The sequence below is a fragment of the Callospermophilus lateralis genome, unplaced genomic scaffold (assembly GCF_048772815.1).
Source record: "Callospermophilus lateralis isolate mCalLat2 unplaced genomic scaffold, mCalLat2.hap1 Scaffold_408, whole genome shotgun sequence".
NCBI classification, from domain to species: Eukaryota; Metazoa; Chordata; class Mammalia; order Rodentia; family Sciuridae; genus Callospermophilus; species Callospermophilus lateralis.
Genome location: NW_027514360.1, coordinates 146,519 through 164,766, shown reverse-complemented (window position 1 = coordinate 164,766; position 18,248 = coordinate 146,519). Strand labels below are relative to the sequence as shown.

General features: G+C 33.3%; 1 pseudogene; it reads left to right on the top strand.

Moving 5' to 3' along the window:
- Positions 1–18,248, top strand: part of LOC143386551 (teneurin-4-like) — a 183,576-nt pseudogene that overhangs the window by 152,170 nt on the left and 13,158 nt on the right.

Sequence of the window (18,248 nt, the reverse complement as noted above, 5' to 3'; positions counted from 1 at the left end):
ATTTTGCCTGTTTTCATCTCTGTGATACAAGAATGGATTAGAGACTAGTGAAACAGACTGTGGAAATTGTTAGAATACATGGATCTGTGGCACAAAACAGGTTTTCATTCACCTTTTCTTTCTTTCCAAATTGCTGATGTCCTTAAAATGTACATGTAGTGCTGGGCAAAGGAGTGATTGACAGGGAAAGTTATTAAAAAGCTTCAGTTCAGTATTTGGAAAGGTATTCAGACAGGCCAATGATTGAGACTCCAGTTAGTTTAACCTGTGTCAAGAATCTGAATATTCAAGGGATGTAGATTTCAAGTTTAGAGACTGCCACTGAGTTTTGCAGATGAGTGACTGGGAAATGGATTCCCAGAGGAAGGAGGATATTTACATAATAGCTAGGGAAACAGAGGTACAAATACCAAGATTCTGCTTTTCTGGAAGTCTTTCCCCCTGAGTGTCTGAGTTCCTGGAAAGGTCTTAAAGGGCTTGCTAGTTTATGAGGACCTGAATAAAGTGAGAACTATACAGGAAAAATCAATTTTATAATTTATTTCAATGTTTCTGACAAAGGTATTCTAAATAACATATATATTCACTTTTTAACTTTCAATAATTTTTAAAGTTCCAGAGAACTCTGTGCATTATTTGTGGGTAGAGGGAATAAATAGTGTATTATTATTGGTGATTTCCATCCTGTAAAACAACATTGCTTAGTATTTGACTCCTGGATATCCATGGGAGAGAACTGTGCCTCTTGTTATCTTGTCTTGTGTTACCAGAGGTTTGTTTCAGTTCAGGTGAAAAAAAAAATATCAGCCATTACTTGGGTTTTAAATTCAGCCTTCAAGACAGGCAATTTGCAAGAACAAATTATTATCTGTTTCTGCTCACGTATTGACTATTGCTCTGAATTGGAACTAAGAGTGCCTTAATATCTATATTGAATATTTTATAGATTCACAGCAGTAGAGTCACAAAGAGGTGAATACAAGCTATTTTTTTAATTGGAGGTTATATTTTAATTATATCAATCAGGAAATACCATTTAATAAGTTATACCTTAAATTAAACAGAGTTTATTTTAAACAGAAAACTATTCACCATTTTTGTTAACCATTTTTGCTTTAAAGATCTATCAAAAAATCACACTCAGATGATTCCTTGTTTGCAATGGTTGGGGGCAGCTATGAAGCTCATATTAAGGTAAAGTGATCTTTTGTAAAAAACCTCATGTTCTTGCTCTGAATTTTGTGTTTTAAGATGTTACTGCTGAAAATTAAGCTATATTTTTTCTTATATTTTATATGAATATTTGCTAAGAATCCATTTCAAAGAATTATGTTGATTTTTTTTTAAAAAAATGCTTTTTTGTATCACTATTCTCTCAAGTACTTGAGGATCATGGGGGCTGGAAGTAACAATGGGCTGTGAAATACATAGTGAAAGACAAATTGCATTAGAAACAGCTTTCTAACTGTACAGGAAATATATTTATTGAAGGATTTTTTGTATCAGTTTTCATTTAAAAACTGTGGTTTTTAAATCATTCTTAAATGACTTACAATACTCAAGCCTAAATTAATTTTTATAGAATTTGGAATTTCCCTGGTGCCTTTAGTTTGGAATAAGTATACATCAGAATGCTTATTCTGTTGTATCCTATAGTAGTGGAGAATAATAATTATTTTGTCATCTTTGGTTCTTATTATCCCTTAATTTTTTTCCTTCCTAGAACATCCCAGAAAAAGGAGGAGAATTTATTGAAGCTTCCAGACAATCCATGAAGGATGGTAAGCAATGTGAAGACTGCCTGAAATTGTGCTGCTTATTGACTTTAAATTACAGAATTTTTATATACTCTTTATTTTGTTTTTATTGTCAGAAGTAAAATATGACACTGGGAACCAAAAGAGTGGAAATTTACCTGACAAGAGTAAACCTTCGAGTCGAAAGAAGGAAATACTTGAAACCACACTTGTGCAGGCAATCAGAATAAAGAATGATTGTCCTTCAATTCCATCACCTGAATCAAAGGTAATGTGTTAAAAAAAATCTTTCCATGTTTTTAACATATCATCTTCCAGGAAGAAAAACATGCTAGAAAGAAATATGGCTACAAGGTTATAGTAGAAAACAAGGAGAGCAACAGGTGAGGTATATGTACAGAATTAACATTGCCAGAAAGTGGTGGGTTAAACAGTTCTTCAGTGTGCCCTTATAGAAGGAAAGAAATAGAAAAGAAGGAAAAAGAACTGCTTTATGAATATGAAGTTGAGAAAAGTGGATGCATACAAAGAATTCATTTATGAAGGGAAAGTCAAGTGTCCAGATTGAATAAGAGAGTCAAGATGGCTGATACTTAAAATAAGAAATATTGAAATTAAAAAGAGCAGCAATTCAATATTAGGCCAAACATAGGAATGTTAATAGAATAATGTGTTATATTTGTCTATTATTTACTCTTGACATCCTTGAATGACTAGGAGGCAGGGTTTGGGATTACAATCACAATCATTTGTTATTATAATGAATAGAAAAATAAACAAATGTGGCATATTTTAGATGCTTAAGAAATCATTCTTTTCTTTGCTTCTGTTCCTATTAAAGCTTCAAGTAATTTATATTTAGTAACAATTAATATAGACTTAATATGTTGATGGTCAGTGCTTGTTGGATTATATCAAAATGGACTCTATTGTCACATATAACTAAAAAGAAATCAATAAAATAAATATATATGCATATATAAATAGTACTGCTATTAAAAAATACAAATCCAAACAAATGAGTAATAGTGGTAGTGAACATGATAACTGAAAAATAAATGAACTTGTAAAAATTTAAAAAAGATGATCAGGTTTTAAAAATTGATACACATTAATTATACAGAATTTTCACAGTGGCATATTTTTACATACATATAGATCAAATATACTCCCCTAATGCTATCTTTAACATTCCTTCCTCCATACCCCCAATTTTATGTATGCTAATGGATAAAATTTATTATTCATCTATTTTTATGTTGAACATTTCCACCTCTAGTTTTCCATGTGAGAGAAATATATGATACTTGTTTCCTGAGACTGGCTTATATTATTTAACATTATGCTTCCCTGTTTTATACATTTTCCTAAAATTAGTTTTGTTGTTCTCTATGCATAGAAATCTTCTTTGTGTATATATACCACATTTTCTTTATCCATTCTTTTATTAACTAGCATCTAGCCTGATTCTATAACTTGCCTATTATTAATAGTGTCATGGCAAAGATGGGCATATGTGTATCTCTAAAATAAGCTGACTTTAATATTTTCTGGTAAGTACTGAGTAGTATATTTGAATAACAAAGTAGTTCTGTGTTTAGTTTTTGAGTAGCCTTCATATGAATTTCCATAGGGATATAGTAATTTATGTTCCTGCCATTCACATATAGGAGATTTTTCTCCTCATCTTCCCAGTATTATTTGCCTTCTTGATGATTGCTTTTTTGAATAGTGGAAATGGGAGCTTGATATTGTTTTGATTTGCATATTCCCGATTGATAAAGGTATTATGGGTTTTTTTTTTTCCCTGAAGTGTTGGCCATTTGTATCTCTTATTTTGAGAACTAGTTGTGCATTTGCTCTTTAATGAAAAGGTTTTTGTTTTTCTGGTGTTAAGATATTTGCATTAATATTTTTAGGATATTAATCCTCTGTCAGAAGAGAGTTGGCAAAGCTTTTCTCCATTTCTGGAGGCTACCACTTCTTACTGTTTTGTGTTTCACTTACTATGCAGGAATTTTTCAGTTTGATGCACCCTCTCTTATCCATTGTTGCTCTTATTTTCTGAGCTGTAGGGGGCTCTATTCAGGAAGTTATTGCCTACATACTGAAGTGTTTTCATTATATTTTCTTCTAGCATTTGTAAACCTTCTAGTCTGGTACATATGTCTTTAGTTCTTTCTGAATAAACTCTTGTATAGTGTTAAAAAATAGGCATCTAGGTTTCTTCTTTTACATACGGTTATCTAGTTTTTCCAACACTATTTCTAAACTGTCACATTTTCTCCAAAATATGTTTTTGGTGTCTTTGCCTGGTATCACATGACTGTACCTGTGTGGGTTTGCTGTCTGACTTCTCTTCTATCCATTGGTCTATGGGTCTTTCTTTACACCAGGACGATGGTTTTTATTACTATGGCTCTGCTTTATATTTTGAAATTGGGCATTGTAGTTTATCCATTGTTTATCTTATGATCAGTATCACTTTGTCTAAGTATTTTTTTGTTTGTTTGTTTTTCTTCCATACAAATTTAGAAGTAGTTATTTTCCCCCCATTTCTGCGAACAATACCATTTGAATTTGAATGGGAATACATGGAATCTATAACTCATTTATGGTACTATGCCCATTTTCACAATATTAATTCTGCTTATCTATGAACATAGCAGATCTTTTTACTTCCTATTTTTTTCTTATTTTCCTTTTCATCAATGTGTAATATTACTTGAAGGGGTCATTCACTTTCTTGTTTAGGGTTTTTCCTACCTATTTTTAAAGTTATTTGAATGAACTATTACTCTTGCTTTATTCTCTCTAGGTTTCCTATGGTATATAGACAGTTTATTTTTATATGTTTATTTTGTATCCTGTTACTCTGATTAATTCATTCATCAAAGTAGAATTTTCATAATATATTATTTATGGTTTCTAAGAATAGGACTACATCATTTGCATATAGAAATAATTTAACATTTTAACTTTCCTATTTGAATCCTTTTTCTTTCTTTTTTTCTAAATTTTAAGTACTGTAATTAGTGAGATTGGTGGCAATGAACATTCTTGTGTGTTTCTTGATTCTAGAGAAAATGTTCTTCATTTTACTATTGGCTTTGGATTTGATATACTTGGTCTTTTTTATCTTTTAATAAAATTCTCCTATTTCTAATCTCTCAGGGCTTTGTCATGTGACTAGAGTCTCAAACCAGGAGCATGGTACGAAGGAGCCACATCACCAGCACCTTTTATTATTCACTTTGATAACAGATCTCACTAAGTTTCCCAGGCTGCCTTTGAAATTACAGTGTTCCTCAAACAACCTGATGCTTTTCTGAGAGTATACACCTATACCACGATGCCTGATATGTATGTTATTTTGTAATGTGTTGTTGAATGTGGTTTGCAAAAATTTTATGAGAATTTTTATACTATGTTTCTCAAGTCTGTTGATATCTAGTTTTTTCCTTGTTCTGTCCAATATTCACTTTTCCAGTCAGGGTAATACTTTGCAGAATTGCTTTGGAAGCATCTTTCCTTTGCTCTTAAATGTAATGGGGGATTAATATCAGTTCTTCTTTAAATATCTGATAAAATTTAGCCGTGTATTCACCTCTGAACTTCTGGTCCATAAGGCTTTTTATTATTGCTTCAACCTTCTTGCTTATTATTGAGCTATGTTTTTCTCTATCTATTTGATTCAACATTTTATGACATATTTCATTAATATCACTTAGATTTATTTATCTTTCAATTTTATTCTTTAAAATAGTCTAAATTTTTCCCATTCATTGAAATATAAATTTTCTAATAGTCTCTAGAGAACTTCTGGATTTCAGTGATATCTGTTTTAATATTTCACTTTTTGTTTCTAGCTTTATTCATCTGTATCTTCCAAGGCCAAATTACCATTTTAACAACAAACTAGGGGCTGGGGATGTGGCTCAAGTGGTAGCGCACTCGCCTGGCATGCGTGCGGCCCGGGTTCGATTCTCAGCACCACATATAAACAAAGATGTTGTGTCCGCCGAAAACTAAAAAATAAATATTAAAATTCTCTCTCTCTTAAAAAAAAAAAAAAACAGCGAACTATTTGTTTCATTATTACTATGTGTTTTAAAAAAATTATCTATTTTATAATTTTGGCTCTGACTTTAATTAATTCTTTTCTTGTATTGGTTTTAGAACTCATTTACTGAAGTTTTTCTTAGAACTTGGGATGCATCATGAGGTTTTTAAATTGAAATATCTTAGATTTTTAAATGGAGGTAGCCCTTAGTATAAACTGCCCTCATACAACTGCTTTTGGTGGATTAGTGGAGGGATATCAGAAGGGATAGAAAATGTACTGGGCAGTGAGATTTGTCTAAATATGTTATATGCATTTCTGTATACGTTATAATGAACCCCACTATCATATATATATATATATATATATATATATATATATATATATATATATATATAAACACACACACACACACACATATATAATGTCTCAATAAAAGAAAAAAAACAAATAACAAAAATGATCTGCTTTTACTTTAACCCATAAATGTATAGATGTTGTGTTTTTATTCTCATGTGGTTCTCAGGTTTATTTAAAACTTCCCTCCCCTAATTTTATTAGTGACCCAACTGTATTATTCATTTTTCAAGTGTCCATGCAATTTCTATAGTTTTACTCACTGTTTGCTTCTTTTTATTAATTAGATCATCATTTCACATATAATATTGAGGTTCATTTTTAAATAATCATACAAGCATGGTATACAATTTTCCAATTCTACTCCACTGTTCTTTCTTGTATTTACTTGTAGTTGTTTTAATTAGTGCATCATTGATATAAAGGTCAAATTCAGTGTGATATATTCTTAAGTGTACAAAGGAAAATTTTTTCAGATTCATTTCACCACACTTCCTCTAGCAGTCCCTCCATACCTCCTAATCTCCTCCTCGACTCCACTGACCTCTCTTCTGTTTTTAGGGAACCCCCCATTTTCCCTTTATTTTTATCTACCTTCTTAATGGAAGGGAAAATATTCAGCCTTTGACTTTTTGAGTCTGAGCAGGATATTTACTTTCTCTTAGTGGGACATTTTCCAGTTCCATTCATTTACTAACCAATGCCATTATTTCTTTCAATTGATGACTTACTGAGTAGAGCTTCATTTTATTTATATATATATATATATATATATATATATATATATATATATATATATATATATATATATATATACACACACACACACACACACACACACACACACACACATATGCCACATTTTTTTTTATACATTAGTCTGTTGATTGGCAACTAGGCTTCATTTGATAGCCTTTCTATTTTGAATTGTGCTGCCATAAACTCTGATGTGGCTACATCCCTAAAATATGCTGATTTTAAATCTTTTGTATCTATACCAAGCAATGGAAGAGTTGGGTGTACCTTTCTTCTGCATCCTCAGCAACATTTACTATTATTTGTGTTTTTGATAATTGCCATTTTGAAGAGAATGAGATAAAATCTCAATGTAGTTTTTATTTGTATTTCCAAACTGCTGGATATGTTGAACTTTTTAAAATATATTTATTGTTCAATTGTAATTCTTTTTAGAAAGATACCTTTAGTGTTTTTCAATTTATTCTGTGAGTTATTAATTGTTTGTGATAAGTTTTTTGAGTTCTTTATATATTTTGAATATTAACCCACATTTGTGGATCAGGTGGCAAAGATCTCCTTTTCTGCAGCCTCTGTCTTCATGCTCTTATTTGTTTCCTTTAGTATTCAGAAGTTTTTAATCTTTTGCCATCTTACTTATTGATTCTTGGTTTTATGTCTTATGCTTTAGGAGTTTTATTAGGACAATTGATGATTGTGATAATATGTTGAAAAGTTCAGCTTAAAATTTTATCTAGTAGCTGTAGAGTATCTTGGGTAATTCCTAAATCTTTGATCCACTCTTGAGTTGATTTTCCTCTTCATGAGTTTGGGTATTTTTATCCCAGACCCACTTGTTAAAAAGGCTGCATGTGTTGTTTTCTAATAGCAATCCATTGTGATATGATAAGGGATAAATGGAATTATTTGTTTTTGTATTTACTAAGACATGCATTGTATTCTAATATATGATCTATTATAAAGAAAGTTTTTTTATTGCTAACAAATTATGAGTTCTGTTCTTGTCAGATGAAATAGTGCGTAGACAAATATTATATTGTCATGATAAAAAAGTAAAAGTGATATATAGGAAAGTTATTGAAAGTTTCCTATATTGAATATATAGGAAAGTTTGTCCACCTAACCAGTCACTGGTGATTAGTATTAATGTCACCCACACTTCTGTTTTTATTGGGTCCTTCTGTCCCTTTAGGATGAATAGTGATTATTTTATAAAATTGGTTGCACTACCACTCACGTGTAAATATTTACAGCCATTTTCCTTGTTGTTGGATTTTTCCCTTTAGCTGTAGGTTGTGACCTTCTTTGCTAACTTTGAGTAATTGTTGTTGAAAGTCACCTTTATCAAATTTGCAAATAGCTACTACTTTTTTTGGCTTCCATTTACATGGAATATCTCTCTATTCTTTCAGTTTTATTCTGTGAACATTGTTGCATGTCAGGCTGTGTTTCTTGTAGACAACATACATTTGGGTCTTGTTTGTTAATTGAGTATTTTAATCTATGTCTTTTGAGTTGATAATTAACTCGATATGAATCCAATGTTAATGAAGTGTGTTTCTTTATAATATAGGGTTCACTCTTTTTTCCTATTTGCTTATCCACTCTTCTAGTTACATTTATTCTTTTATATTCTCCCATGATTTATTTTAATCTTCTTGTGTATATAGAATTCCATAGTGAATCTTCTACACTGGCAGGTTAGTTGTCATAGTTTATTTTAGTTTATTCTTGTCTTGAAAGGTGTTTATTTCTGAAGAATAACTTTGATGTAGATAACAATGTAGGCTGGCAGTACTGAAGTAAGACAGATAAGACTGGACACCAGAAGAATTAGCAAAATGCAGGTTTATTGTCTGCAGCTTGTCCAGAGGGGGCTTTCACCTGAAACAAATTCTCTCTATGAATGCTGAGTCTAGACATTTGTTGAGCTTTATACCCGGTGGTGTGGAAATGGGAGCCTGGAAGTATCCATTTTGCAGGGGTCTACATGAAAGTTTTTTTTTTTTTCTGTGAGTTCTCAGAAGTTACCTATTGTCTCATTTCTTAGAACTGTCAGGGATTTTACAGATTATACCACAAAAGCAGAGTACATTCATTTGGTCCAGGGATAAATTCAGTTTTTTCAAGACAGAGCAGATCAACAGAAAATAGGGTATATAACAACATTTGAGTCATTTTGTAGAGATCTTAGCTAATACATTGTAAACAAGAACAATTGTGGTGAGGGTCTCTGGGGAAGCTTAATGAAGATGGTTTTGTGGAGGAGGGGGTGCCACTGTAATATTTCTATTTTAATGCTTGAAATATATTATTACATGTCCTGCTGGCCCTTAGAGTTATCCAGATGCATTGCCATTTACCAATAACTTGGTGCTTCTCTCTTGAATTTATAAAAATCTTTCTTTGTTCTGAATTTTGGCATTTTAACCAAAATATAATGTAGACAGTTTCTTTTTGGCCTTGTCTATTTGGCCTTCTAAATGCTTTCTGATGTTCTTGTTTCCACAATTAAATATTTTTTTTTTCTGGTACAAGTTCATTGAATATGTTTCTATGCCATTAGTCTGTCTATACATTCCTTCCTTCAAGACCTTAATCTCAATTGGTCTTTTAAAGGTGCTCTAGAATACTTGGATATTCTTTTTTTTCCTCAGACAAAATACATGATATTTATTTATTTATTTTTATTATTACATTTTATTAGATACATATGACATTACAATGATCTTGGTAATTCAAACGTTTGAATCAATTGGGGTATAATTTCTCATTTTTCTGATGGTAGAGATTGCAGAATCACACTGGTCATAGAGTCACCTATATACATACAGCAATCATAATGTCTATTCTATTCTGCTGCCTTTCGTATCCCCCCTTTCCTTTCCCTCCCCTCCCATCATTTCTCTCTATCCAATCGAATGTTACACACTTTTTTTCTCTTTTTAAAGTCTCTCATTTTTATTACATTAGGAAAGTTCTACATCATCCACCTTGTCTTCAAGACTTAACATTTTTCCATCTACCTGTTGTAGTATATTTTCAGTACTTCTTATTTTGACTTTTATTTGATTTAATAAACTTATTATTTCCAAATTTTCTGACCTTTTTTCCTCATTTTGAGGATATTCTTTCAAAACTTGGATTTCCTTCATTAATTCTTGTTTTAGTCCTTTAATTTCTGAAATTGTTTTCATAATAAATTGTTTGAATTCTTTGCTGTCCTACACATCAATGTATGTGTAGTAAGTTATTAGGGATTTAAACACTTTGGGCAATGTGTTAGTGCCTTGCACTCTCATTTTCTTTTTTTAATATACAGAGGTTTGTGCAGATATTCAAATAGATTTCTATTCTCTTATATGTGGGCCATTTTCTTCAGCAGATTTCCCTTCAGATATTCCCCAAACTGAGTGTATGTTCTATTTTCAAAGCCCCAACTCATTGACAAACGTGCTGGGACCACTAATCCAAAGTAATTTAAGAGGAAAGAATAGCCACCAGTAATATCTAAAAGTTAGAAGCTAAGCAACATGTTGACTTAAGACCAAAGCAAAAACTTTTAAAAATGATCTCTACAACTCAGGTAACCAATGAAGAAGTGGTAAGAGTAAACAATATCCAACATTCAGTTGTGAGTGATTCTAAAATTAATACTAAAATACCCAGAAAAAAGAAGAAGAAAAATTGAAAAAAGAAAATTAATGCAAATACAAATGAAAAATAAGAAAACAAGTACAAAGAAAATTAAACAAAAGATCATGTATGTTAGAAAGTGAAAAACGAATGATTAAAAAAATGTCATTTAAAGATTCAGTGACAAGAAAAGTATGATTTCCTCATCTGATGTAATTCAAATATAGACAGTTTCTTCCCCAACTTCTACTTTTAAGATTAACCATTCTGGGGGTGTTTCTGGGGAGCAACTATAGTTCTACTTGTTTCTTCTCAATTCTAGCCTCAACAAGTCAGTACTAGTTGTGGAGTCTTGAATGTTGAAAAGTTTTCTTTGTGCCTACCAGGAAGTTCTGTAGAATCATTTTTATATGAAGAGGTAAATCAATCACAGTATTGGTTTTTTATGTACCTGAGTATAGGGCTCTGGTTAGAGTAGGAGCTATGAACAAAATTCTAAGACATGGAGCCTGTGGGTCAGTCTGTGCTGAAAATCCCAATTCCACACTTCTTTCAGTGAGCTCAAGGTCATGCAAGACTTCAAGTCTCTGTGGTTGGTTTCACTTCCTCTAAGCATGGTAGAGATGAACTAAATGAAGGTCTGTGCTTGGTTGGGGGAGATGCAGGAAACAAGCTTTTCAAAGCATTCCAAAAATGTTATGCCCCACAAAATCACATGCAACTCATCTTCTTTTCTTTTACTAATCTCAAAACACCAGTTTTGAAAGGGAGATGTCCCCACTGCCCTCCATTCTATAATGCAGCCAACCAGCACACCATACTTCCTGCTGATCAGAGTTTTCAACATATCTCTGTTAATCTGGACCAAAAGGGTGGGTATCCACAATTCCAGTAAATAGAGGCAGTCCCTGGATCTTGGAGATAAAACATACAGGAGACCCTGATATCTCAAAGACAGAGTTCCAGCAATGGGACCTTTCTAAAGAGGGAACCCCCTTGGTGAATCACCAAGGAAATGACTATAATTGCTTCAGTTGAAGAAGTGGGGGTTCTTCCTTCACATGCCTCTAAGCACAGTGAGATAGCCAGACTCTGGAGATCGGCTCTCCTCTCTGTCGATGGTAGCAGCAAGTTGTTGTTGTTGTTTTTTTTTTACCAGAACCAATTCTGACTGTCTTCTTTTACATAATTCCTACAGGCACATTTAATTGAAACTCACCTCAGTTTCTATCCCTTGGATGACCATGTAACCATGACTACAGCTTTCCAGAGCTCCTTAGAGATCTGTGTCTCAGTTTCTTTTGTTGATAGAGCCTGACTTGTGTTGTTGATGACTCTTGACCTGCCAAATTCATGTCCTTGTTGGGTCCTGGAAATATAAGAACATAAAGGCCAGGGTTTCTGATCAACCATCAAGAAAGTCTAGAAAAAGGACCCCCAGGAAAGAAGTTTCTTCAGTAAGCACTCTGAATCTGCTGAGAAGAATCTGCAGTGCACCTGTCCTCCATTGACATCTCAGGCAGAATCCAACTTGATGAAACTCATTACTGGAAGTTAAAATACAATTTTTTTTAAGATTATAGAGGGTGTGAGCCTACCAGAGAAGAGCTTTCACCTAGCCAGTTTTTCCCTGAAAACTGCTGTAGTTAAATTATTTTATTAACTATTTTATTACTCTAAAAAACATATTTTTTGGTCTAATCTGTTCATTGGCTCTCTGTAATTGCACTCCACTGCATGCCCTTACTCAGGTTTGCCAAACATACACTAGTTGATTTGACTCAAATTCAGGGTGCAGTCAGTAACCACTGTACGCATCTACATATATGTTTTTTACCATAGTATAATATTTTGTAATTTTTTCTTGTGTGGAAACTGTATTGGAAAAGAAAGAAAACTTTTTTTAAAACCAGTTTATCGTTTTATTAAACTAGTTTTCCTATCAGTAAAAGTTTCACCAAAAGAAATTTAGATTTCTGTAAGCCCTTGCTTCCCAGAATAAAACAGTGGGAACAAGACTTCTTTTCTACTTGATGTGACATAATTCAGTCTCAACAGGAAAAGCTTATAATTAGAATGTTTTAAATGTTTAATGATGTGTAGCAAATGTGTATATACATATATATATATGTGTGTGTGTAAACAACTTAAACTTTATACATGTTATATAATATATATGTTATATATGGGTAGAAGGTCCTCTTATTTTTAGTAGTAATTTATGAGTAGTGGTCGGTGTAATGAAGTTACTTCCTGATAGAAATATGCACATCAGTTAGTGTACTATTGGTAGTTCTCTCTCTCTCTCTCTCTCTCTCTCTCTCTCTCTCTCTCTCTCTCTCCCTCTCTCTCCCTCCCTCCCCCCCTCCCTCCCTCCCCCCTCTCTTCTTTTAGCTGTCAATGGACTTTTGTTTTATTCATTTATATGCAGTGCTGAGACTTGAACCCAGTTCCTCACACATGCATGGAAGCACTCTGCCACTGATCCACAACCCTAGCCCTCGTGTTGATAGTTCTCTATTGTCCTTCTATCCTGGTTTTATAGAGTTAGTAGACAAATCAATATAATATTTGGCTGATTTGCAGAGTATATATACCACTGTGATATAAAGTATTTCAATTTTTAATGTGTACTTCTCTAGTTTTTAAATCTAATTTATTTCAAATATGGAAAATTAGGTGTCTCCTTAGAATACTGATTAGGCAATCTTCATATAATTCATTGGTGATATAATTTTACCAGATGACTCTCTCTCAGATTCTTCCTCAGAATAGTGTTTGTCATTCATTTGGTGATGCACATCAAAGAGAAAAAGATGGTATAAATGGACATACAGAAGGTAAGAACCACTCATTATAAAATCATTGGATATAATGCATGTTTAAAACATGAGCACTAGTGTGATTTAATAGTGGAAGAAATGAAAATAATAAATAGTATGGGAGTTGAAATAGTGTATCTTATCAAGTTGCAACCACAGGGTAAGTTGGAGTTGTCCTAGAGGAGCTGAGTTATTAGGTCCATTTCCAGACCTGCTTAAATTAGAGGAAAGTTGGGACATAAGAAAAGGGGAGAGAAGAATTCAGAAATGAAGAATGAGAAAAGACTATAGACAACAACAACCAAAAAGAAAAAGAAAAAGAAAAAATAAGCAGATGCACATTGATGATGGCCTGATTTAAAACATTCCTTGGAAAGATTATGACTTCTAATACATCTACAAATTAGAGTACAAATTGGGAGAATTTTAAAAATGAGAAATGCAAATATTACATGGTAAACCCAAAGAACTTAAACAGCTGGTGTGTTTTATTCTACATGTCATTTGAAACCTTGTGTAACAGTACAGAGCTCTTATTCCAGACATCCAGCTTTGTCCTTTATTACTTAATGAAACTTCATTCTACACTGGTCCCAGGAAATGATATATCCTCTATTTTTCATGGAAAATTTTTTCCATTCTGGCCTGCTTCCTTCCATTTGTCACTCCTGCCATCTTCTTATTCATTTCTGCTCATGCATATGCTCTCCATACTCATCCTATCTTCAGCATTAGGAGCCATCTAGCTAAAATGCAAATGTGATTATGAACCTCTTTAGAAGATAAAAGGCCAGCTTTTAAAATTACCCAGAAATCTTTCATGAGTTAAGCCTAACACTTTATCCTTTTTCTTAATTTTACTGTCATCTGGATGGCTCCTCACCAATCCCTATATTTTTAGACAAATACTGACCCATTTAATGCTTCAGTCTGTGTGTAGCTACAGCTTTTTAAGCTTTCCCCATTTTCTACCTCTGACTGGTAACCTCATTCCTTTAGTCTCTGCTGAATTCTAGCTCTAGGAAAGCCACTATTCCTGGCACCTTTTTACTCTATTCTCATAGGGAACATATTAATTCTTGGTTCAAATAAACTGTTGATGCTAAGGTGATGTAAAAGAGGTCTTTTCAAGTTCAGGAGCCAAAGGACTAGACAGGAGAAGGAGTAATTTACAAGTCAACTGGTTGATATCCAGTTGAACAGTGGCTGAAATGCTGAGATACCTCAAGGGGGTAAAAACAGTTTATGACAAGGAGATTGGTAATCATGCAGGACTGAGCAGACTAAGTCTTACAGAAGAACACATTTTTTAGAGTATTATAGAAAAACATTGCATATGCAAGATATTCATTGATAACAGTAGAAAGAGTCTAAGTCACTGTGGAAATGACTGCTAATGAATAGTTGTTTTAAAAGTTAATGTTATGGGGAAGAGAATAGCAAATTATGTGTATCCCCACATTTCTATAGTGTTTTTAAAATTTAATTCTGGCAAATTTTCATTCATCTTGAGTGGATATACCTTTGAGATATTCTTGTTTTCTTAAACCTGGTGATACATAGTGTCTCCTCAGGTAGACTGTTGAAGTTTTATTCCACTAAAAACATTCCCTGAAAAAAATTCTTTGCTGGGTACAGTGGATCACCTCTAAACACAGCTATTGGGAGATTGAGACAAGAGCATGGCAAGTCTCAGGCCAGAACAAACACTTTAGAGAGACCCAGTTTCCAAAAATAAACAAATATACAACTCTGGCAGAGCTCTTGCCAATGTTGCAATGTTCTAGGGTTAAATCACTGAGTACACACAAGTATACCCCCACCAATAAACAGTTAAAGAGGTAATATCACCTAAAATTCAAGCTTATTATTACTTTTTATTTTTTGGCAGACTGTCATTCTCTCTAAATGTTCTAAGTAGTTTACGTAAATCTACATACATTTTTCAGCTGAACCACTTTGGTTCTCATCATCTGAAGAAGAGGAGGAAGGTCTTGATGACACCAAAAGTAAGCAGCCACAGGTGTGTTCACTCATATATATTTTTAAAACTTCTCATTTCTTACTGTATTCCTTATTTTAAGAAAGTCAATACGGGCAAATTTGATTCCCTTTCCTAACAGTGGTTTGAAATCTAAAGGTGATAATTTAATATTCAAACCTAATAGAATTTAACTGGTTATGAATCTGAAAATAGCATTAAAATTCAGGATAATATATAGATAAATATTATTCTTGTGATTCGGGCAGAAGTTTTTCTGAATATTATTTGGGTTTCCATTTTTTTTAATCCCTGAAAATGATGAAGAAGTTAAAATTAGTGGTTTTGCAAATAACCATTTAATTAATGAACATATATAGTTGTGATGGTCATTGAGTACATTTATGGTAAAAGATGGTCCTTCCCAGTGGCTCAGTTTTAGTTACATATAAACATGGAAAATCACACCCATCTCAGGTGCTCTTTGGGTATCATAGGCAGAGTGAGTGAAAAGACACACATACATGCAGATCCTAATCAGACAGCAATTTCAGACCAGTTTTTCTCATACACTCAAATGTGCATAGCTCACACACCCAGCCCATGGACAGCTGGTGAAATCCTTGAATTCATTTACTATTCTAAAAGCCAAAGTTCCAAGTTTCATTTGGTCTGAGGCTCTCTACAGTGTCTCTCCAGGTTTTCTTTTTTTCCATAGCTGCTCTTTTTTCATCCAGAATGCACACAGGAGCCAATATGACTCAAGCTCTGAAAAATGGTCAGGAAGTGCTGTACATTTTTGTGCTGTCATTTTTCTTCATTGATGTACTTTTTAGTTCTCTCTCAGAGGAACTTGTTGTTTACTCTACCCAGATCCTGTGTGTTGCTTTCTAACAGTACAATAGAAATATTTCTTCACCCTACTTTGTCATTTTATTAAACTGGATTTTCTCTCAGTGAAACACTTACTATAAGCTCCTTAGATCCTGCGAGACTGTGATGACCAAAATGAGGCAAGTCCAACAAAGTCTTATTCCAGCTCAACATCACATAATTCCAGAACTCTTATCACACTGAGTCTCATAAGTCTGTTATTTAAAACATGTAATGCAACATCATATTAATTATATTTCTCAAGAATGTTTAATTAAGTATTTAATGCATTCTCATCTTGTGGGGTTGTGATATATGTTTGTTTACACTCTTAGAATACATGCATTCATGTTATTAAATTTTCAGGGAATACCTTTTCTATGATATCCATCCTGCTTTTACCAAATCAGGAGCCATTGGAAGACAAGAGTTAGCTTCATCTGAAGCACAAATTCTAGGTTGCCCTGTGGAAAAATGACTGTACTTATCTACATTTTAGTTAGCTGCTTTCAAGACCAAAATTTGGGTGATGTCTGAAATAGTGATAGTGAAGTTTTCATGCAGCTCATTGGGGTCCTTTATTTAGCAGGTATTTTCTGAGGGTGGTCCACAGATGTGCATTTCTCACTCATCTGGAGAGAAACATTATATAGCAAAAGAGAAAGCAGATGGACACGTCCATGGTAAGAACTACATACTCTACACAGTTCTTTGGACAGAATATTGATTTCTAACATGAGTGCTGATTTATTCTAATACTTGGAAAAATGAACCTAGTAAACAGGTAATAATGAAAAAGTGAGAAAGATAATGAGTTGTCTCTCTTAAGACCAAGTCCAGCAGCAGGTTATAGTGGGAGTGTCCCTCTTAGTTTCTATACAAGACATGCATAGATCATAGGGGAGTTGGAAATTGTGAAATAGAGAAGATAATGGTGAATACACATTGGGAAAGGCAGAGAGAGTGAGTGCAGCAAGTAAATGAAGGAATAAGAAACAATGAAGGCAGGTAAATTTCAGTCATTTACCAGAATAAAAAGACCACCTGTTCAACATGTGGAAAGAAAATGGGAGTTTCCAGTTGTGCAAATGACTCAAGGTATTAATATTTTTTCTCACCACTCATTTCTGAGTTGTCATTAGAAAGGAATTGAAATGTGAAGAACTGATCATGAAGAAAGGAAGTTTTTTTTTTCTTTTTAAGTGAAATGTTCATAAATCCATGTGTCTGGTCATAAATTTATATAAAACAATATTGTAATTAAATCAAATAAAAAATAAAAATACCTATATCATAGACATTCTTGCCACTACCTGGGATGAAGCACAGATGGCAGACACAGCAGTATGGGAAGTGGAAAAATGTGCAAATTGTTATGGACTGATACCTAAATTCATAGGTTTTTAAAATATTCTTTGGACAATTTGGAAAGGAGAAGGGAGAATAGACATTGAGAAAAGCAGAGAGAATACAGTGAGCAAATGAAGGAGAAAGGACTTCTTCTCATCCTTCAGGTTTGGGAATATCATTGGGTGGAAACCTGGCTCTATTATTGTAAGGCATTTGAAGGCAGGGAAATGAGAAGCAGACTAAGTGCAGACCCAGACTGTCAGACTCTAATAGATCATCTGTGGGGAACCCAATTCAAAATGCATACTCTGACTTACCTGGCCTGCACATCTATGTTTTCTTCCATGTAAGGTAATTCCAATAATCACTATCTGCCGGCCACCATGTAAAGACATCAGCAAAGGATTTCCTTTTAGCCAAACTAAATGCAGAGCCACTGGAACATCAAATGTAATAAAGTTATTGCATACATCTTGTTTTTCTTCTGATCTTGTCTCTTGGCAAGTGATAAGAACTCAAAGTATAGAATTTATATTTCTTAGGTCTAATCCTTAAATTGGGAATTAAGAAAGAGTGGTGAACTGGGGTTGTAGCTCAGTGGTAGAGTGCTTGCCTTGCATGCGTGAGGCACTGGGTTCTATCCTCAGCAACAC